Source organism: Papilio polytes, unplaced genomic scaffold (genome assembly GCF_000836215.1).
Source record: "Papilio polytes unplaced genomic scaffold, Ppol_1.0 DF823688.1, whole genome shotgun sequence".
Lineage (NCBI taxonomy): Eukaryota > Metazoa > Arthropoda > Insecta > Lepidoptera > Papilionidae > Papilio > Papilio polytes.
Genome location: NW_013525516.1, coordinates 1256593 through 1279357, shown reverse-complemented (window position 1 = coordinate 1279357; position 22765 = coordinate 1256593).

The following is a 22765-nucleotide window of genomic DNA, read 5'->3' as shown; positions in this document are numbered from 1 at the left end:
TTCAACAAGTGAGGTAAATTTTATTTCTCTTTTAAAAAAAGTCGATGAAAAAACTATAATCATTTCAAATAACTAGCAATTAAACTCGCCTTATACATTTTTAATTGTCCTATTCCTATTACTCAATGTATTTATCGCTTATATAATTGTATTTACGCTCCATTAGGCACGTCGTGCGATATTAATTGATTTAGGTATCCTAGATCAGACGCGGATGCTAGGTATCTCGCTGTTGCATTCAACCAGCTGACCCGTGTTTACGCAAACAACCGTATTGACTTTCCTGCTTAGCAAAGCCGCTTATATTGTTGCCCTGGGTCGCACTCGGCACTTTATTTATCTAGTTAATTTATTTGTTCCTTATTAACCGAGGTATTACCGGGCGGGATTCTGATACGGAAAAAAGATATGTTGATTTTCTGTTTTGCTTCATCATTAAAGAATAATTCAAAATGTCTGAAGTGACATTTTTAAATTACTAAAAGGCTTTAAAATTAACTAGTCTATAATAAGGAAAAATTTGTTATTAGGTAAGCCTCTATTAATAATTTTAATTTTTTTATGTCTAAAAAAGTTATTTAAATAAGTACTTAGCAATAGAAAATACGAAGTACATGATATATGTGACAACCTGTGGCTTTTTGAGATCTTATCATAATGCCAAAGCAGGTAGTAATCTACATAATATAAGCCTCTATGTATTAAAATTAGTATTAATTTATACAATTAAATTATAATAGACAATGATTGTAAAAAGTTGTCAAAAAAAAATAACACGTTGAAAGTGCTTTATTTTAATGCTAAAATTATAACGCTACTATAAATGGTAAATAAATTAATATCTAGTGTAAATAATTATCACAATAAAGTAAAAAAATCGTAATGGTGATAATTAAAAAATGAATTTAATGTACCGCTGTGAATCCGGCCCTGTAAATTGCGAGCTGTCACCTGGGGACCGGTCCCACTCGTTCTGCAGGCCCACGCAACGCCTGCCTCCTCCTACCATGATATTTATCTCTAACACTATCGCTCACTAACCACCCATTTGCTAACATTGCTTACCATTGAAGACTTCGCAAACAAAGTCTTTTTTGCCTCCATACTAAAGTAGCAATAGATAACTATATTTTAAAACATAAAAAATGTAATTGCAAATTTTATTAAAGCTCTAAGCATAGGATAGCGAACAATTTACATCTCAAGACAGTATTTTTCCACGAAAAGTTAAGTATTACAATATATTTAACCGTTTATTCGTGGCGTTGATAGCTTCATTGTAATGAATATTGCTCATGTTTTACATGCGAAAGTGCATTACAATCTCGTATGTAAATTTTATGTTCGCGGCAAACCAGGCGTTTGTGATGCCGCGCTAATCGGAGCCGGTGCGTCTGAGACGCGTGAACATTGTGTTACGAAGACATTTATTGGATTTCATTGGTCTCGTATAACTTTTTAAAAATGTTAATAATGTACGAGTACTAAGTAACATGATAGAATCTTTAAAACATTTAGACTTTAATGGATATTATAGAAGAAAATTCCTTTTTGTATAAGACAAAAAAATACAGAAGATTCTCTAAGAGCGCACACCTTTGTCTAAACTATCACAAAACTGTTGTGCGATTGTCGATTGTTTCGCAGCCAATTCAACTGTTTAGTTGCACAACTAAAAATCTAAAAATCGATAGTGTGCGCACCTCAATATAAGCCTATAGGAATCAAAGCGAGACTAAACAGTTGTGCAATAATTGAGTCAAAGTTGTGAGTACGCTCTAAAGTGCTTTGAACAAAACAATATCATATCAAATTGAATTGTCTTATATTTTCGTTCTCTTTTTTATTAATTTAATTTATGTCTAACTGAATTCTTTGCCAAAATGTGTAATAACTTCTCGTTTTAGAATTACAAAGCGTTGTTTAATTCAAATAGTTATCTTTGTCCAAGCTATGTTTTAAAACTTTAACGGCATCTATTTTGTATTCTGTAATTGTACATTGTTCAATCACTTCCAGGAAAAATTTAAACGGTATCGATACCAGAAACAATTAGACATTCATAGTAGACACGGCGCCAAGGTTTTTCTTGTCTAAGTGTGACATCTAATACTAATGTCATTAGTATGGATGCTTTTTGATTAATAGTCGCCTTCCCCTCTTACGTACTTATGTGTTGTATACCAGAGGTCGATAGGAAGTAGCAGTTTCCGTCTCCAAGAGTAACTTCCGGTTGGAAGGCGCAGCTTCCTGAGACTGCCGCACGAGGTCGCTTCTGTTCCGGCTTTAATAATTCGGCTGCTTCACTTCCGTACATTGAGTTCACCTCATTAAATCGGCCACACACGTTTAGTTCCATAACGTGCAAATACAATTTAAGTGCATAGTATAGATATTGTAACGTTGAAATTATGTGGCGTTTTACTTTTACAAAAAATTATCCTAGAGATCATTGGTATTAATACTTGAACTCTCAGATCGTGAGTTAATTTATAGATAAGAAAAGTACGATCAAAATAAACAGTATTCAAATATCTATCTTTTTAAATGTAAAGGAAATTGAATATGGAGAATAATTTAAACTATTTAATCAATCGGTTTATATTGCCAGCTGATGATCTAACCTAGCTCTAGGTTGCAGCAGCATTTGAGGTAGACTTTATATTTTTTCTACATTTTACTATTCTCTATGCCCATGATCTGATGGGTGGCCTTTTACACCGGATCAAATCCCGGACGGTGCATACCAATTGCTTTTTTCCGTCAATTGTAATAAAAAGTTGTTAGCTTTAGAACGACAATGGACGACGGACCATCTCTCACGTCCGGTAAAAAAGCTCCGGTAAAAATATAGAAAACAATTGAAAGTTAAAAACTATGCTCTCCTTATTATCTACTGATGCAAGCGAAAACTTTGAATAGTTGAGTTTTTCTCCCAGATTGAACTACTAGCGACATCTATGAACGATAAAATGAAACCATCAACAAAAACAGTGGTAGGGTCGGACACACCAACAGATAATCTATATTTATGTCTACAGTCTTCACTTAACATATCACTAACATAGAATAGAGATAATTTATATACTCCCATGTACTTATAAGTTCAAACATTTCTATCTGTGGTAATAATCTTGAGTCATCCGCACCTTAAGCCACATTATTCCAAGAAAAGTGAAACTGGAAACCGAATATACATTTAAAGTTCTAAAATGTTCATTTCAGTTACAAAGATTTAGTATTCGAAGTTACGTTGTCAGCCATTTCATAAATTGCCCATTAAGTTTCGACAACGGGCGAGATGGTTTCTAACGATCTTATAATATCTATGTCGTTTGATGTCGACACTTACATCTGAATCACTGACACTCGGCTACACGTAACATATTCCAAAGAGTGACTTTGAATCCGTGGATTTCGTTAAGGTGACGCAACCTTTGATATCCTCAAATATTTAATGCTTGTCAACGACAATGATTGCGGTCGTCTTTTATTTAAATCTATATGTACTTTTATGTTTAATATTAATTTAATGACGTTATTGTGATCTAAGAACATTGATTGAAATAAATCAATAATCACATTTCTAAATCAATCGCAATGGACGAACGCAGATATTTAATAAATTTTTGCTGAATCGTGTCTCTCTAACAAAATTAAAAATGTTAAAACCAGAGTTCATTGAACTTTACGTTTTAAAATATGTTTAAATACTAGCAATATTGAATTGTTCGTCACGCAATCAAAATCGTGATATGTTTTTGCAATATCAACATTAAGTTTTTGCTGCGCAGTATACTTTATTGCTTTGGATAAACATAAATAACAAGTAAATAATTTATTTCTGTTTACAATCGAAAACCACTAGGTTGACAGTACCTACATATACTCATTCTATAAAAAAAACATAGAGCAAGTGTAATAATGAATGGGCCTGCTGGAAACTAGTAATTTCGCTTTGTTTACTGGAGAGCGCCAGAGTTATTACACACTAAAATCCTCGTGACTTCGTCCGCGTGGAATTAAATGAAAAACGAAAGTAAGCCTATGTGTTCTTCAAGACTATCCTCTACAACTATACCAAATTTCGTCGAGATCCGTTCGGCCGTCTAAGCTACAAACTTTAAAAAGTATTCATCCATCTATACTTTCGCATTTATTACATTAGTAAGATAACATTTATACAGGGAATAAATACATCGCGATCCGTTCCGATGTTTATGTCTTTGCATTCATTAGGAAGATTTGCGCGGGGAGTAAGTCGTCTGTTAGTTAAACTTTTCTATCAACTTATTTTACGACCCCCACTCTGTATGAATAGAATGGACTCCAAAATTAAGAAACGTCTAGTCCAGTTGGATCAAGTCCTTACGCTGATAGAAATAGAGTTTCATATAAGTATTATTTCATTAACACACAAACATGAATACCTACTAAAACTCATAATACAGATTCATTCAGATCAAATGCTAAACTAAAAAGGCAACTAAATGAGTTCGTTATTAGTATTTCTCGGAATGACAGTACCAATTATGTTGTGTGAGCGTCGAACAGCGGGGCTCTGTTAGTTACAATTTGGCACGTCTGTGCTGCGCCAGATGACCCGATAGTCCGCTAAAAGTGTCACGGTCCACCGAAATATTAAAATAGGAATTACGGAATTCGTAGATTTATAACACGATTCTAACACGTATAAAGACATCTATTATTATTAGTATTTTTAAGAAAAAATGTTTAAATTCGAGCTGATGAAAGTTTGGCATTCATTAGGGTCCTCCTTACCTTTAGCCCTCATTGACATAGGCTAGGATAAGTAGAGGTTACACATATACTTTGGCACTGTTGTAGCTTTTACTGCCATCACGTTTCAACGTATACTGCTCACCGGTACGGACTCTTCAAGTTTTTATCGCGTTTCTGATAGAAGTTTCCTGCTGAAATTACCTCTCAATTCAGCGAAAGTAATTCGTCTCTAATCAACACATTATTACGAAAAACGATGTGTGAAAACTCCTGTCATTTTTCAATGTTATTAAGGATAATTTTCGTTATGATTTTAGTAAAAGTGCAGGCCCAGTTTGCGTATAAAATTCAAGAGATCCGTCTCTAGTTATGGGCATGTTTCATGGCGCACAATCTTAGTTGGTATTATTTAAATTAAAGACAGGCTAAAAACTGGTCGGTGCGCGGCGGCAGGCTTTGATAAGCTCGGCGAAGTGTAGAGGGTTGCAAGGCGTGCGTGCCTCCCGCATACCCGCTCCGACCGCTTTAACAGATAGCTTTTTGTGGCTTTCACGTCCTAATGCAATAAGTTTAAGAAACGAATTAAGATTTAAATCCGATCACGTAAAAAAACAAATGTTTTAACCCAACTAATAAGTTGAAAATAATGATCAGGGATTAAAAAAACATAGATCAAAGGCTCTTCTTTCTTATTTATACATTTTTATACATCACATAAGTAAATAATTAATTATTAATGCCTGAAAGAAGACGTAAATAGGGCATTCTCTGGTTTTTGACTGAACTTCTACATTTCGATTTCAAACTTGTCATTATTTAAAAACATAAAATTTATTTTTCCCGACTATCTTGAATAATTTATTGAACATCCGCCAAGTTAAAAGTGGACAAACCAAAAAATATTTTCACTTTTAACAATGGATATGTATTCGTATTGCTTTGTTTCACTAAAATAGTATATGAATGAAAGAGTTAGTTGCAGGGATGTTGAGGCGTTCATTCAATGGATACTAATATGTCCATGCCAAATGATCGTTTCTGTCCATACGTCTGAAAGATACCATATTTTATAATGTAAATTCTGTCTGAAACGTGTGTCTGGTTATTTATTTTTATAAGACTATTATTAACCTTAATTCATCTACATTAGTATAAAGAAAAGATTTTAACATAGTAAAGAAGTGATTGATTAAATTCTAAACAATGTTATATATTATTGTTTGTGTAGCGTTAAACGGCTCTTATTCGTTTGTTTATAGTAAAAATTATATAGTCTAAATAACAATCGCCATAATCTTAATAGCGTTGAATATTAGAACAAAGTACAGAGTATTTACGAACGAATACAAAGGAAACCTTGTTCGTGAACTATCGAAGGTCGACGAGCGACAACGAGTTACTTGCGTAGTTGTTAATGTACTCGCACGTACTTACACAAGTTCATGGCTACTTTTATTTTTGAGAGAGATAAACCCGAAGCAAAGAGGTCAAGGATTTTATTTTGGCGTACACCTCCCAATATCGTTGCCAACGCTTTATACTTCCACTAAACTCGAGCGCAATTACCGTAGTACGTGTTAGCAATTTTACTTTTTAATTCATTCATGTAATCTTTTCGGCCAACAACATTTTAATTTAGATGTTTATATTATCTGTATTAATTTTATTAGCATGTAACTGTCAAAAGGTTTGATGTAACGATATTGATTGAGTAAATATTGACGGGGCCTTTTCGGACGTCCTATTTACAGCCTCCATGGCGATTTCCTTCGCGGCCGAATATATTCATATATGTATGACATGGTAGTTTTTTAAGTTCACATAAGGTATTCACCGTAGCGCACGAATTAGCATTTCGATGTTGATTCGCCGGCGGCGAGTCGTGTGTCCTTGGAATAAGGATGTGCCAAATGTTCTTATCTACCAGTTCGCACCGCCATTGCCCTATCAATGTTAAAAGTCCAATCCGTTTTTATGTGGAATACACGCAAAAACGTGTGAAAAATAATAGAAGTTTTTGAATCTTTAATTTCTAACATTTTTTTGTATGTTACAATCAAGTCTTACATGGTATTCATTATCATTATCATCATCATCATCATCATCATCGTCATCATCATCACCAGCTCACTGTACGTCTCCACCGAGGGCTCGGAGCCTACCCTAAGTAAGGGTGACTAGGTCATAGTCAATCACGCTGCACTGCGGGTTGGTTGACTTCATACATATCTTTGAATTTCTTCGCCGATATGTGCAGGTTGCATCACAATGTTTTCCTTCACCGTAAGAACATCGGGTTAATTATGTACGTATGAATATTCGGAATATTGAAAAACACGTATAAAAATATAATTGAAATTCATTTATTGACATCTATACGTAGACATGAAATATAAAAAGTTCCAAGTGTACAATAAAAGCTTTCTGCAGACAAAAGCACTTAAACTTGGAAATGAAACTTACCCGTCCTTTAAGTTTTTAAAAGTTTTGAAAGCTCACAACACATAAATATCTATTGGTAATTTATTCTTTTTTCAAAATTAATTATTACTATTTTATATGATATACGCCTTCACTTAAGCGGATCGTAGTTAGAATGGGTTCAGGGTTCGATTTTGTCAAATAAGTAAAGTGTTCTTACAATTTATTTTCGACACAAAATAAATCATTACTTAATTATTAATTATAAGATAGTTCATCCTGATTTACAAATATTGTGTCAGTTTAATTTGAAGACCTTACTTTCGAATATTATTGTTAAGGAACTACCGCATACTATGACGTTTTATATTACAGAATATGTCCGCATTTGTAGTCAGTACAATTAAATTAAGTCAAACGTTTATTATGTTCCGGAACCGTCGTGTGACCTTTGTCTGTGTAATCGATAAAAAATCCGGATGAGGAAGATTTAAACCCGCTTTATTCCATTGCATAGTTTTATATATGTTTCGTACCAGAAAACAAGACTTATTTTGTATTTTGAATATGCTTTTTAAGAAAATTACAATCACTCGTATACGATAGGAAAAATGTATCGATCTAAAAGAATGAAATTCTTTGATACTAGTTTACAAAGTAAAAATTTAAATTGTACAAACCCAGTTTTTTTTCCTAAAGATGCCACTGAGTTTATCCTTGTTAAAGGTTTTTCTTAATTCCCACAGAAAAATAATGAACCCAACAAGAGTATAAGTTACGTCCCAATCAGTATAGGAATTTATTAAATCCAAGAGAAAAGGTTGTTCGATTGTAAAGGTCGGAGATGTGTTTTTTAGTGTTAACACGTTCGTAGTAAACTTGCACAATTTATTAAACAAAGTCCTTTGTTTCTTTGTTATGAAAACACGTAATAATGTACAGTTTCCATTTAGCACTCGTAAATATTGTCTTAAATACCACAGATAAAATAAAGCTTCGTTCACATAAAACGACGTACAATCGTTGACGTTTACGAAATAAATTTATGCTCGTAGACACGTCATGCGTTAACGTAAACCAACTGAATCGATTAATTACTTATTTTTAAGCGTTTTGCACCAAATTAAAATTGTTTAAATGATTGAAGTTGACATTACCGTTTTTTCCGTTAAATGTACAGTACAATACACATCAAAACAAACATTTACGGTGTACAAGTTTTTTGACACCTTTTTGACTTTTGTTCGCATTGTGTGGAATTCAATTTACAGTTGTTACAAAAACTTCAAAGATATTTACATATTGCTATAAGAAATAACGTTACAATAGCCCACGTTATACATGTCTTGTACATGTTTTTGTTAAATTTTAATATGCAAAAAATGCGAAAAGAAGACATCTTGATGATATAGTAATTGTGTGGTTGTAAATTATAAAGATCATAGTCATTTAAAATGAAACCTATGCAGTTAAACCAGTCAAGTACGAATCGTAAATCTACATATTCTAGAAAATAACCACAAAGTGCAATTCTTCAAAATACTTGTTACTACTACATTGTACTCCACATCTTCAGAAACAAAGGAGCTAACAAACAGACAGGGCAGTACGCATACCAATTTCGGCAAGACGGTATCATCCGAAGCAGACAGACGGACAGAAATTACAAAGGATACTATTCCTGAGAGCTCAAAGCTGGGACAATGCAGAGACGCGTTTAGGGAAGTGCGTGACCTGCGTCGTAAGACTCGCCGACAGGGACGCGCCGTATGCTAATGTACGCCATGTCGATAATATCGATAATGTTAATAAAGTTCAATCACTCGGAATATGTTAAGCTTTGCATGATTGAACAGGATAGTATTTTAATGTTTTCCTGCACATCACTAAAAGCCCTTGTAAAGTATTCGTTGACTTTCCTCGATTTATTTTAAAAATATATCCAAGCCAGTATTGATATCTGGTGTCACATTTAATAAGCCGAAAACTATTTATAACAGAAGTGTATGTTCTACTTCTACTCATAGTATTACTTACACTACAATCCTTTAAATATAATCATAAATTTTACACAGTATGTTTTCACTGCCAAAAAACAAATTATCCTATTTCTTCAAGGTTTTAGAACAATGTGTTTGTTGTATTTAGTTAAGATGTTTGAAAGCGGCAACACACGGTAAATCGTAGGCACATCACTAGAGCGCGTTCGGTCTGGCGAACTATGAAAGTGCATTGTATACGTCCTGGAAGGGCTACGTCACGCCGCGCGACATTTATATGCACGATGCAATCCACATCGTGAGACAGACGTATCTTACATCGATTATTAATATTTATAACGAACAAGGAAGCTCCGTGTTGTAACATAAAGTCAATTAACAGATATAAAATTAACATCGTAAATGCAGTTGATAAATAATATAAAACTACTAACTTTCGCCCGCGTCTTCATCTGCGTGGTTTTAAAAACAACAAAAGTGAGTAGCCTATATGTCCTTCCAAACTATCCTCTACATCTATACCAAATTTCATCGAAATTCGTTCAGCCGTTTAGGCTACAAACTCTAACAAGCATCCATCCATTAATCTATCTCTGATAAATGCATTCATATAAGGATGCAATAAAAGTAAATATTAAAATTTACAGTCTACATTACTCTGTAGAATACAAAGGAAAATTTCATGGCAGCTTAATTCAGTTACGTTTTAAAACTAAATACATCAATAACAATATACTAAAGCTATGTATAGTAACGTATTTAAAATACATTTACGAGCAACAGTTTAACAATTCCAACAGAGATTTGAAAACAATGGAGAGGACATATTTGTTTTCAAAGAGGTTCGTTTTAACAAAAAGTTGTTAGTCGCTTTACATGCCTCTCTCGACCTATGCTTCTTCGAAATAAAACAAAGGAATATTTCGTATATTCCGGTAGACGACAAATATATTTTTACAACACATAACAAACGGGAATTGATAAAATCGCAACGTGACTACTACCAAGCTTGCTTTTATGTTTGTACACGGAAGTTTCTTTAAATATATTACTTAAAAAAAACACAAAAAAAACTAAAATCAGAAAGTCTCTAGAACTTACAGACATAACTAAGAATTCATCAACCATTGTCTAACTTACACCATCATCTAGAAAATGTTTTCTATAGGATATTTTTAAAGTTGGTTTTTTATGACAAAAACAAATATAGTTACCATAAATAAATTATAATTTGGAAGAATGACTATGTTATATGAGACGCCCAGTCAACAGGGCCGTTTGAAGTAATTTGATACAAAGTAATTATTTATTTTATACCTTCTAAGTTTTTAAACTTTTTTATCAACTTTATACAAAAAAATGTTTAAAGCGCAGCCAAATCACTGGCCTTAAAAAAGGCATAATCGATTGTAAGGGGTATAGTTTTTCATAGCATGATTGTTGAAGGAGTAAATTTTGATTAGAATCTAGAAAGACATGCTTCAATGCTTTGGTTTTAGAGTAAGTGGTCAGATATGGTTATAAGAGCAAAGTATAAAGAGTACTTCTTTAACAAAAAGTTCGGAATTTATTAATGAAGTAATAGTAATAAGTATTATCCATAGGGAGAGAATCTATGGTTACACGAGTGGTAAGTATCAACACTAAAATATTTTCAAGAATATATGTTAACAAATAGTGCAGTAAGCCTTTGCCTAATCCAATTAAGGGCAAACTAAAAACTGTTCTGTACGGATTTTAACATATTCCCTTGTACATAACTCAAGGTTTTCACATATTTGTCTCAAGATTAAATTTATAATCTAATTTAACTTACATATTTCAGTCATGAATTACTTTAAAAGGAAGTTAATTTTATGAAAATACTGCGGGTACGTGACGACCTCGCTCGCAGACGGCTAACGTTCTGTTTGATCGAAGGTTATCATAGCCCATGCTACCCATAACCACTAAGATAACATGATAATGGTATTATTATAATGTTAACTAGCTGTTGCCTGCGACTTTGTCTGCGTGAAATTATTAAAAAAATAGCCTATGTTACTTGTGGATAAGCTTTCAAATGGTGAAAGAATTTTTATCGAGGATCTAGTCGTTTTTGAGCCTATTCATTACAATCAAACAAACAAAGTTAAGAAGTCCTAAAATGCTTGAGATAAAACAAAGTGATTAGGTTTCCTCAGATACTTGGCCCAACAGTACTTATTGCGCCATACAACCTTTTCACCCATACATCAGGGCAGCTTCCTAGTAGTTGGCAAAATGCATGCGCCCTGAGGCATTTTGTACTTCAGCCAAAACACGTACGAATATCATCAAAGAGATCCGCTTGTAAATTTAATACCTACGTGATCGAGTTACTAATAACAACGATTTTACTTGTTACTGAATTTTAGAATACACGTAATTTTATAAACTTAAGCAATAGAGTTTTTCAAGATATATCCTAAGATAATGTTTTAAGATTTATCTTTAAACTTAGCAATAGTGTTTTAAATTTTTGTCTATTACTATTATTAATAATACAAAACTATGACATTACGTAACTATTAATAATTTCAATGTACTTTTAATTTTAAATATTCAGTCGTCTTGACATTTTTTCAAAGTTCCTCTTCCATTAATCACGTTACTAAATCTACATTATATTTAATCACATGTTGGGATTCGTTTATATAATTTCGCAAGAACCTAAAAGCCATATGATATTAATTTAAAAAGAAAAAAATAACAGTCAAGTGGTTAATTATTGAAGGCAGCCGAGGATGTTTATGGGCCATTAGAAAGTCCTCAAAAGGGCGAGAAATTAAATAAGACAAAAATACTTCAAATCAGTTTTAAGGGGACTCGAAATTTTTTCGTTGTCACTAAAGCTACCTTTTTTTGCCTGTTCCGAAGACCCTACTCACTTGAAACAAAAAAGTTTAGTGATGGGCTTCATAATAAATCATGATTTATTTTACCAAACAATGTTATTGTAAATATTAATTAAGACATGTGATAACGTAAGATTTACAATAAAAATGTGAAATTATATTTTACACGACTTTTACATGCTAATTGATTTAAGACATTATTAATGTACACAACAGCAAATACATTATTGAATTCTTAATTATTCGCGGTTTTATAAGTGCATTTAGCTGTCAGGTATTATTAAAAATTAACGCGTTTTAATTCATTTAGCACAGTCAAGGAAACATTACATCTGTGAGTTCCGAAATGTCAGAATAATTCGAATGATAATGTCAAAAGAAACTATCGTAATGCAAAAAATATTTGCGTTTCCGTAAAGATTTTATACATAAGTACAATTTTGGAATTAAGTGTAGTTAAATATCGTTTTTTTAATCTTATTCATAAATATTCATAACAACTCAATTAGATAATATTTAACTATAGTTATTTCATCCGAAAACGAGAATGAATCATAATTAAAAATGTCAATTTTTGATTACGTTGAGAAATGTCGATATTTTATTTTTGGGTACATCCCATCCCTACAGTTGTATAAGTCAAGTTACAAGTGCAGGTTGGGCGAGGTCATGTGTCACTATCCTTTGAGCGGGTGCGGAGTATCGGGCCCAATCACGCACACAAAAATATCCTCTTATACAAAAAAAAACTATTTCTTATATCTTATTTTATAATAACATTTTAAAACTTATTCCTTTTTGTAAATCGATTCTGATCTGAGATAGGTTAATCGAGTTTAACAATCAGAACCTCTCATAATGACTCAAATTCAAACTCAAACTTCTTCATTTTCGGATAACAAGAACTTTATATTATAGTAAAATATACTACCTAGAAACTTATATTAGGGTTACTAAATTAAATAATATGATATATTCCAAACACTATCTTAACGTAATAACACGTGAACAATAACAGAAGCCTTGCGTATCGACTCTCCCGATCCTGTTATGCGTTTCCCATGCCTACTGATTTGTTTAACTAATTTAGTAAATGGTAAAGCATTTTTACGACTAAAATCTTTAGTATCATTACATACTACAAGTGCGAGAATTTCTATACAACAATGCTTAGATGTTGAAATAAAAAAATATATTCTCTAACCAATCGTAGCAAGGTTGATCTAGACATTAATTTTCTCCAAAATACATAAAAGTTTGATTATTATCAAGTAGAAATTTCGAACTGTACTACAAAGTATCAAATAGCTTTTGGTTCTTGAAAATCGTAACGGTTAATGGGTGTCTAATACGTGCAGCCTGTGTTAGAGCATGCGCACACCTAAGACTAAACTATCGCACAACTGTTTAATCTCGCTTTGATTCCTACGAGCTTTTATGGAGTTGCGCACACTCTTCGATTTTTTTTATAACATAAGGTGGCAAACGAGCAAGCGGTCACCTGAATCCGCCATAATGGCGAAGCGACTGCTGCCCATAGACATCCGCAATTGCAGATACATTGCCTACCCTTATCCGACGGAGGAGGAGACGCACATAAAGAGGATATTTCCCCTTCCTATGCATCTCCTCTACCGTCAAATCCAATTCCCGTTCCCATCTTTTTATAAGAAAAGGGTGGTAAAGAGAAAGGGACTTAAATTAGGCCTCCGGCATCACACTCATCAGACGAAACACGGAATTGCTTCCATTTCACGCCTGTCTTCTATGTGGTCGCGGTATCACATCGGGCGTGCCGGCCCTGCAGTGCTAAGATGTTAAAGCGGGCACTACCACTGTCAAACAATAACTAGCTAGTTGTATTAGCTGCGAAACAATGGACAATCGCACAACAGTTATGCAATAGTTTAGTCAAAGGTGTGCGCCCGCTCTTAAAGTTCTTTAGGCGTTGTTGATCTTAAACTTCCGAGAAGAATGTCGTGGGGGATAAGCTGTTAGTAGTCTTAACATTTAATGTTACCTTAATTACATTATTACGAGTTAAATGCAAGTAAAAAGGATTTCAAGACACTTTGTTAATGTCCAATGGATGGGATTCTTTCTTAGAGCCATCTGGTCGTCATTTTTTGAATAACTTTTGGTCAAAATTTAATAACAATATTATTTACAATACTAGTTGTGCGTTATCTTGAATACTTAAACCCACCTTACTAATTTAATTTGTGTGAGAAAATTGCCTTCATCAATACAGAAAATGTGAAAATCTTAGAACATTTTACAATTTATTTCGGAAAACTTTCTTGTAATATCAATAATTTTAAAGACTATCCTTCACTAAAAAGTTGCACGAATATTGCAGACGTAAAAAAAATATGGTGTGTCATTTTGCAAATAGGTGCAGGTGGGGGATGTAAATCCGCACGAAACCGTACAAGTTCGTGTCTACCCCGTGAGGGTAAATTTTTTTGCTTATAAACGACACCTGCATAACTATCCTATTGCGAAAATTCAATCACTTATGGACAATACACTGATTTTTTAAAACATTTTTTACTATGCGAACTAACATCGTCATCGGATAAGCTTCCGCACAGTAACATTTAACACTTCATATGCCTTGTATATCCTTACTAAAAGTCCTCCTGCTTTACTTCGCTACATTATACGTTGTGTTTGTAGTACAAAAATTCCAACATAGTATGTTAGTGAACTCTGCGAGACAACAAATATTTAGTGTATATGACATATGATAAACACATCACCTTTCAAGCGGGTCGATGCTCGGAGCATCAACAAAGTTTATCTGCTCGTTATCATCGCGGGTGACGCGTCTCTAATGTGTAATCCGTCAACAATACATCATGGAGCATGTCACTAAATATACCATGTAAACCTAACATATAAGAAAAATAGTAGACAGTAACACGTGCAGCGACTAAAGTTAAAATGATGACAACACGCGGTGCAACCCTGATGAAAGATGTATAAAGGAGTGCCGAATGGATAGGTTCTGAAAGAGAAAGCTAACCGGACATCGACAAACGACTTTGTTAACATAAGGAGCAGACGAAACAGTCAAAAAACTAAAAAATAATTTCAAGTGTTGGAGGAGAATTTTACTCAATATGAAAATCATTGCATTAAAATAGCTTTTATGACTATGTCATGTGAACGTGCAGCCATCAACCTCCAGCAACGATGATAAAAAGCAACTGCATCACAGCATCCCTTCCTAAGTGACTTTTAATATTTCATTAATCAATTACGCATCAATCAATTAGTCGTCGCACTGAAGCCCTAGGCGAGAACATGCAAGACGAAGACCCGGGAGGTAAAGATTAACCAGCTAAGACGGAACCCTACATGCATATACTTTACAATTCATCTATTGGAAAATTATATAGATAGGGAATATGAATGGCTCATTTGAAACTGGTCGATGCCACATGGTGCGTGTAGCGGGTGGGGTGCGGGGAGGGGTGGCGTGGGAACTGCGCAGGAGCACATATGGGACGCAGCTTTATCTCGCCATGCATATTACGCGTCGCGCTCAATAATAATAAGAAAACAAGCTCGTAATGACCTAAAGCTCGCACATTTACACTGAATTCAACGAACAGGCTTGTTTACTCAAATCCGATACAAGAGTAACGCAATGCTTGTATCTGAGAGTAAATACAAATATAACGTCACGAAAGCTTTAAGATCTGTTCAGCTCTTATTGTACTTTGTATACGCTACCCGTAATCACATCTTCCACGAAACTATTTGACAAATGTGACCGACGTATTAAGATTTCTTGGAAATTCCTACTAAAACTTTCGTTAGCGTCTAGAGTGTAATTTTAAAATACGACTTTGAGAAGTCATAATGAACAAAGTCATGTCCAAGGTAGAATATTTTGATTCATCTCCTGGCAGCCGCCCAAAACGGGCCGCTCTTTACGACTCGAAGTTGCCCAACGTTCGCTTTCAAAAGCTACTAACTTTCGTATAAAGATATAACGTAGCTGATGTCGATGACAAACACTTTACAAGTGAAATCATTCATTCAACAGTGAAACTGTTATCGTTAAAACATGTTCTTAAGACAAAAAAAAAAATTTGAGTAAATAAAACACCTAATTTTTTTATACTGGCAAAATAGAAATGAATGTTTTTTTTTTGTTTTTCAGTGTTTTCCTTAAAAAAGCCAAAGTTATCATATCAAATATATAATTCAGGAACGCAACAATGCAATATTAATATACGGTTATTTATTTATATTACAGTCATACTAACTACATTATTACGGTAATAATATTCTGCTGATAGCAAAAATATCCAACGGCATATGTTCCTGCACAAATATAAATTTACTGGAGATAAATAAAGGAAATGACTAACTGCAATTTGTTACAACTCATATTAGAGTAGCCACCAAAGTATGCTTAACTAAAATAAAATTTTCCAAACGTATTCTGTACATAAAAACCCGTAAAACCAACATAGAAAAAAGAGTATTTTGTTTGTAGTTACTCATGAATGGTATAACAAAATTCTTCTCGTCAGGGATACAAAATCTGAAAGCATTTTTGTTAATCTGTTACATACTTTTATGGACATGAATCATTAATCGAAATTTTAAAAGTTGTTTATTCTAGAAGTAATAAGTGAGTAATAAGCAACACAAACTTAGGTACACCAAACGTAATCGTAATACTTAAAGTAAAAATTTTAAGAGCATTTTCCACTTGCTTACAGACTTTCTCGACTAAAATTCATGAATAGAAGAATAGTAACCAGGCAAGAACGTCTTTGGGAAAAAATCCTTTGTCTCTGAAGACAATTGTCTCAAACCGAGACGCCTTAAGAGAGTCTCTCTTAGATTAGACCTACTTTAAACAGTAGGATACGTCACATAGTCTTAAGAATAAAAATACATACGTACAGATATCAAATTGTAAAGATAGAAGAGTTTGTAATGTTTTGTACTGGGGATTTTAGACGTGATTTTGATATTTACTTCTGAATTTAAATCATTAATATAACTGTTTGACTTCGTACAAATTATAATTAGCAATTCTATGAGTTCACGTGACATATGTTCATCGGACCTTCTTTATTATCTAATCCAAAGAGAACTAAAAGAAACATGGATTCTTGCAACTTGTAAATTGTTTTGAATTTACTCCCATGCTTTGCTTTTACGTCAAATAAAGTTAGTAAATAGTTTAAAAGTTCCTGGAACACTTATACGACACCGTTCTTACCAGTTTTTAAAAAGACAGGTGATAAAAACCACGCACAAAGTGCGTTCAAGAATAGATTGGCGTAGTGCAATGCACTCGAACATAACGTTGTAAATCAGCCCAATTAGACTCGCATTTTACTAACAAATAGAAGGACAGATAAGACGTATTTAACTACATTTATCTCTTGTTTAAGGAAACCTTAATTATCTTATGCGAGAGTTTCCTAAAACCATATCACTATTCAACATTTACTAATTGTTTTATTGTTTAAACAAATATAAATCTTAAGACCTTGAACATAAATGTTAAATTAGCGTATCAAGCAGTAATATCTAAAAGCATACATAGTATTTTGGTATGTAGTATAATGTAGAGACGTAGGAGATCGGTCAACGCCCTGGACCTATGCCAATGGCAACAATCGCGGCCGTAACTTTCAATTACTCGTCTATTAATGCGTCGCAGGTGATGTATCGGTTCACTCGTAATGTAAACTCCCTTTTGTACTCAAACGAGGAATGGATTCCTTGTGTCTTTGTATTGTAAACTGATGACTAACATCTTCAGAGTTGTAGTTATAGTTGTATGAACGCACGTACTTTACAAGCCGAGATGTCTTCATTTTGACGAGTGTAAAAATAAAAGAAAGTGCAATTTTGTTAAACATATGAGCAACATGATGAGGAAGGGAAAAGAAATGGCTCCGTTCTCATTAATAGAAAAGCAGCTTAGATCTTTAAAGATCACAATTCTTAAGAACAGTTGGCAGAAGTCTGTTTGCAGGCAAAGGATTGACAAGATTAAAACAGAATCAAGCGTGAATAAAAGGAACAATAGTGAATAATTCGGTAACAAATCGCTAACCACGCGGAAGGCATTGCTCGGGTGATCGGTTGGCGAGTGGCCAGGCAGCGTGTGGCAGATAGGTGGCATTGGGCCAGCCACGGTCACGAGCGGCCGTCGATCCCGCGCCCTCGCCCTGCCTCATAACAATCATCACAGACAATGGTCCAACATTACCGGAATGATGTTAAAAAGACAGCCTTTCTCATAACCTATAGCCATAAGTGAAATCTTTGACGATGCGAATCAGAGTCATTTGTTTAAAGATCAAACGGAAAATGTCTTGAAAGGAAATTATCGTAAGAAAAGACCAATATATCCAAGTAGCAGTGTCTTGTTGTATCATGTTAACTTGAAATTAAGACACTCCTTTCTCAAAGCAATGCACCTGCAGATGTGTCATTGAGATACAGAAAAAAGGCAATCTTTAAAACGAACATTGATTAAAATTATCAACATTAAAAACGACCATCACGTACTTATCATTAACGATAGGAAATTTTAAAAGAGTTACATATGATAAAAACTAGTCATAATATCTCAACTTTAAGGAATCGACTTAAGGATAAGATAACAAAAAGGTCTTATCTATTCCCGAGGGTGCGTCGAGAGTTGGGTAGAGTTTACGAATAGCGGTTGTAAAAAATCATTACAAAAAAAAACGAACTTTCGAGTCATTTACAACGCAGCAGGTAGTGAGTTATAGTCCCGAGTTTCTTTGTTATTGAACGTAAGAATAATATTTCACCAGCAATTGGCAGTAAATAGGACTTTCGTGACAATAGAGTCGGTCCGTCCGTCCGAACGATGCCTCGGCTATTTTAACCCGCAACACGTGTCCCTCCAAAATGTTTGTTTAGGCTAAGTCGTAAAGCGTCAATGACAGGATGCGGTGTAAACAGACAAGGTTATTTTCAATTTTTCAATATTTTTGCCAATTATCCGAAATAGAATTTTCAAGAAAATGTAAATTGCAAGTGCATTCCAGTCAGGCGTACAACCCAGGGCATAAAGCCAGAGAAATTTCAATAGAGAATATTTATGTATAGTAGAAGTTTTTCGTTGTGCACATGAAACATTCTCAGGAGTGTGTTTATGTTTGCAATTAATCACGTAAATGATAAGTCTCATATACGATTTCGTTTATTATACTTACAGCAAAAGATTGGACTAAGTTGCCAGTCTCAGTTTTTCTTATATTTAGCTTTATTGAAATATCAATCAGCCGTAACCTATCACAATCGAATTTCTGGACATTTGGCTACTTTATAAAATCCGTCGGCCAAGGATCTCAAGCGGGTACAGTAAATAATATAAATCACGACATAATCGATTTTGATTCAATACGAAAGCGCGCCGAAGTTATTTCGAGTGCGGCACGCAAACACATTATTTATTCTCAGTTGAAAATAACTCGACCGAATTCGAAATAGTGCACGATCGTTGAAAATAACTTTTTATTTCATATTTTAACATTGACGTGAAAGATTATTTGTTGTTGCAATAAAATATCTCATTGTTACGCTATTGCCTATGTTGGAACATCGGAAAACGGCGCAAAGTACAATTAACAAGAGGTTTATAAACATGTGCCTAAAAATTAAACGAAAAGTGAGTCATTACTCTCATTTCATTAGATGAAAAACTACGAAAGATTAGTCAACACTACTCGAATGTTGACTAGTTCGCAACAAAAACTTGGTGAATCACCGCGACCTTTATTTCCGCATGTTGTTGGCGCCATCATACTTAGTAATAAAAATAAAATACGCCCATGCGACTGGATTACTAAATAGTCAGAGTTAAAAAACTAATTTGTCGTATTTTTTGATCTCTTTTTTTTACGTTTAAAATTATACGTTACGCTATGCATTACGAAAGTATTTATGACAATCCCACGAAGCTTAATCGCTATATGACGAAGGTAATGAAGGTATTTTACTTTTAGACAATATAGTTTTGATAATTTAATTTAAATGTGTTATATTAGATCTTATTATTCTTTTAAAGAACATCGGGTCATCACTTGCCAGTAGCAGCGAATAAGACGTTTCTGTAAGAAAAGGTTAACCAGCTACCAACCACTATCTCATCTAGTAGTTGTTAACGGAAGATGATACGCCCTAGTATCGTATATTATAGAATCTTGGAAATGAATAATATTCTCCTGAAGAGACCATAGCATCTCTAGCTTTGTCGGTCCATTACGCTTCCAAAACAGTCGTTGAGTGTGCGAGCGCACGTTTATCGTGTGCGTTTATTTACGCGATGCCCGCAACGTTGGCCGACTTCCAGAACTAAACGAAAATAGATGCTTCTGTAGATGTCATTGTACTACGACCAGGAGAGTCCTGATGCTGACGCACCGTGGAGTACCATACAAAGTGATATTCAACAACACAATCATATTTAGCAAACTGTTAATAAATGATATTGTCCATAAAACAAACACTAAAGACCAGTCGTACCATCATCATCAGCCTAGACAAGTCGCACCATCATCATCAGCCTAAGACAAGTCGCACCATGTTTAACTTTAAAAGAAACCTGAAGAAAAACAAGCATTTTGAGCTCAGTTTTATTTTATTTTTTGATCTTAGTTTTGAGCGTTAGTTGGGAATTGTTACCTTTGCTAATTTTATAGCCGTAATAACATACTAATAAGTTTATATAAAAACCTGATTTGAATATACATTTAAAACAGCAATTAATAGACACAGTCATGTTAAAAATAGTAAAACAAAAAACTTTTAAATGATAAGTGCGATCGTACACAAATACATTTTTTGTGTTTGATTTAAAATTTTCGTTGTAAGATTGATTTCAAATTCACGGCGCTAATGGCACCTTCCACGATTTTATTATTAGCTCGCTAAGGCGTTTAGAGATCCGTCCGAATCGTAAATAGAATCTATTTAAGCGTCCAAACCAAGACTACGGACAAAAGATGATTTTAGTTTAAAACGAAGACGCTCCATCAAAAGTAGAAAAAGATGGTTGTCGACCAACAAAAAGTGGGACGATTCGTTCGCCCAACCCTTTTATTTTGCTCCGTCGTGATGCTTTTTTACTTTTATTCTAAAAATATCGCATTCACGGACCCATTTCGAAAGGAAACGTGATTCTGTCCAAGGTCGAGTGAATTAGTATTCGTATGGAGTTCTCGCAGTTTGACCGGACGTCTAAAACTCGTTAATATGCTTGCTTGTCGATTTTTTTTACTCTTCTAACAATGATTAGAATTGCCCGCGGCCCGCGGCGGACCTGCCTTCTTTATTATGTTTCACGGGTTATGTAATTTGAAGGTCTTGGGAATTATTCTAAACTATGTGATGGGACTCTTATTTTGCGGAGTTTCGTTACATGATTTTAGGATTTCAAAATGAAATCCGAATCTCTTTGAAATCTGTAATAATTACGTAGATTTATAACTTTAAAGTTATAACCAAAATTAGGTTCCAATGTTTCGTCAATACTTTAGGGATAATTGAAGAGGGAAACACATCACTTTTGTGATGTTTATTGTCTATGATTATGATATGCAATTGAGAACAGGTTTTAAGAAACATTAAGCAACTGATTGTATTATTTAGAAATCAAAATGGTTGGGAATATTAAATAAAAATATTTTTATTATGATTTCTAGAATTTAATGTTGTCTTGCAATAAACATTAGGTGTTAAGTGCATCCATAAATTTAAAACGAGACTCCCCTCCGTTAGTGAAATGGGCTTAATGCAAATTATAAATTAAAAAATACATATATTTATACCTAATAAACTTACTCCTAATAACGCATCGAATTAAATGTTATGTAAAAAATACAGCATAAAATATAAGAGCCATTTAAATATAAAGAAGTGGTAATTTTAATAAAATATAAAATTATATCATTCCATAATAAATGATACGATATATTTTACTCTCTAAAGAAAATAATCGAAGAGGTATCATTATTTAAAAAAATGTCTCAAACTAAAGCATGGTAAACCTACAGTAATTTTTCTCGAGAGTTAAGTGTAAGCCTTGAAATGCCTTCACATTTTGTTTTCAAGTTTTGTTCAAGGAAAATATTTTATTAATCATCATGAAATATTTTTCTTCACTAATTGAATAAATGCGTTGGATGAAATTCTTTGATAGAAGAATGCTAACGAAGAAAGCTTTAAGTGCCACTAAGCTAACATTTTAATTACTCCGTTTGTAGATATTTTTTTACAAATGGTAATTTACGGTAAAATATCGTAAACTTTCAATTTTAAAATAGATTTTAAACCAAATCGATGAAATTTTAAATCATTTACTATAGTGTTTAGTCGATATGAAGCGACAAACGCCTAGGCTTTTTCAGTAGTCATTCCAAAATTACACGAAAATATGACTCATTGCTATTTTTGTTGTTAAACTAAAAAGGCAACGCTAATTAGAATTACATTCATCTAGAAAATCGTAGTTATGGCTATAAGTTTATTAATTTTTAGTTGCTATATCACAATAGCTAGCACGCATCTATCCTTCGGTCGCGTCTTCACTTAGCTTAGGTGGAATCGTGGTCAAGCGCTGGTTTATTTATGTAAAAAAATACGTAAATTAAGACGTATAAGATATCTGGAGGGAGCGTCTCTTTTTCTGAGACTACCGCAGATTCC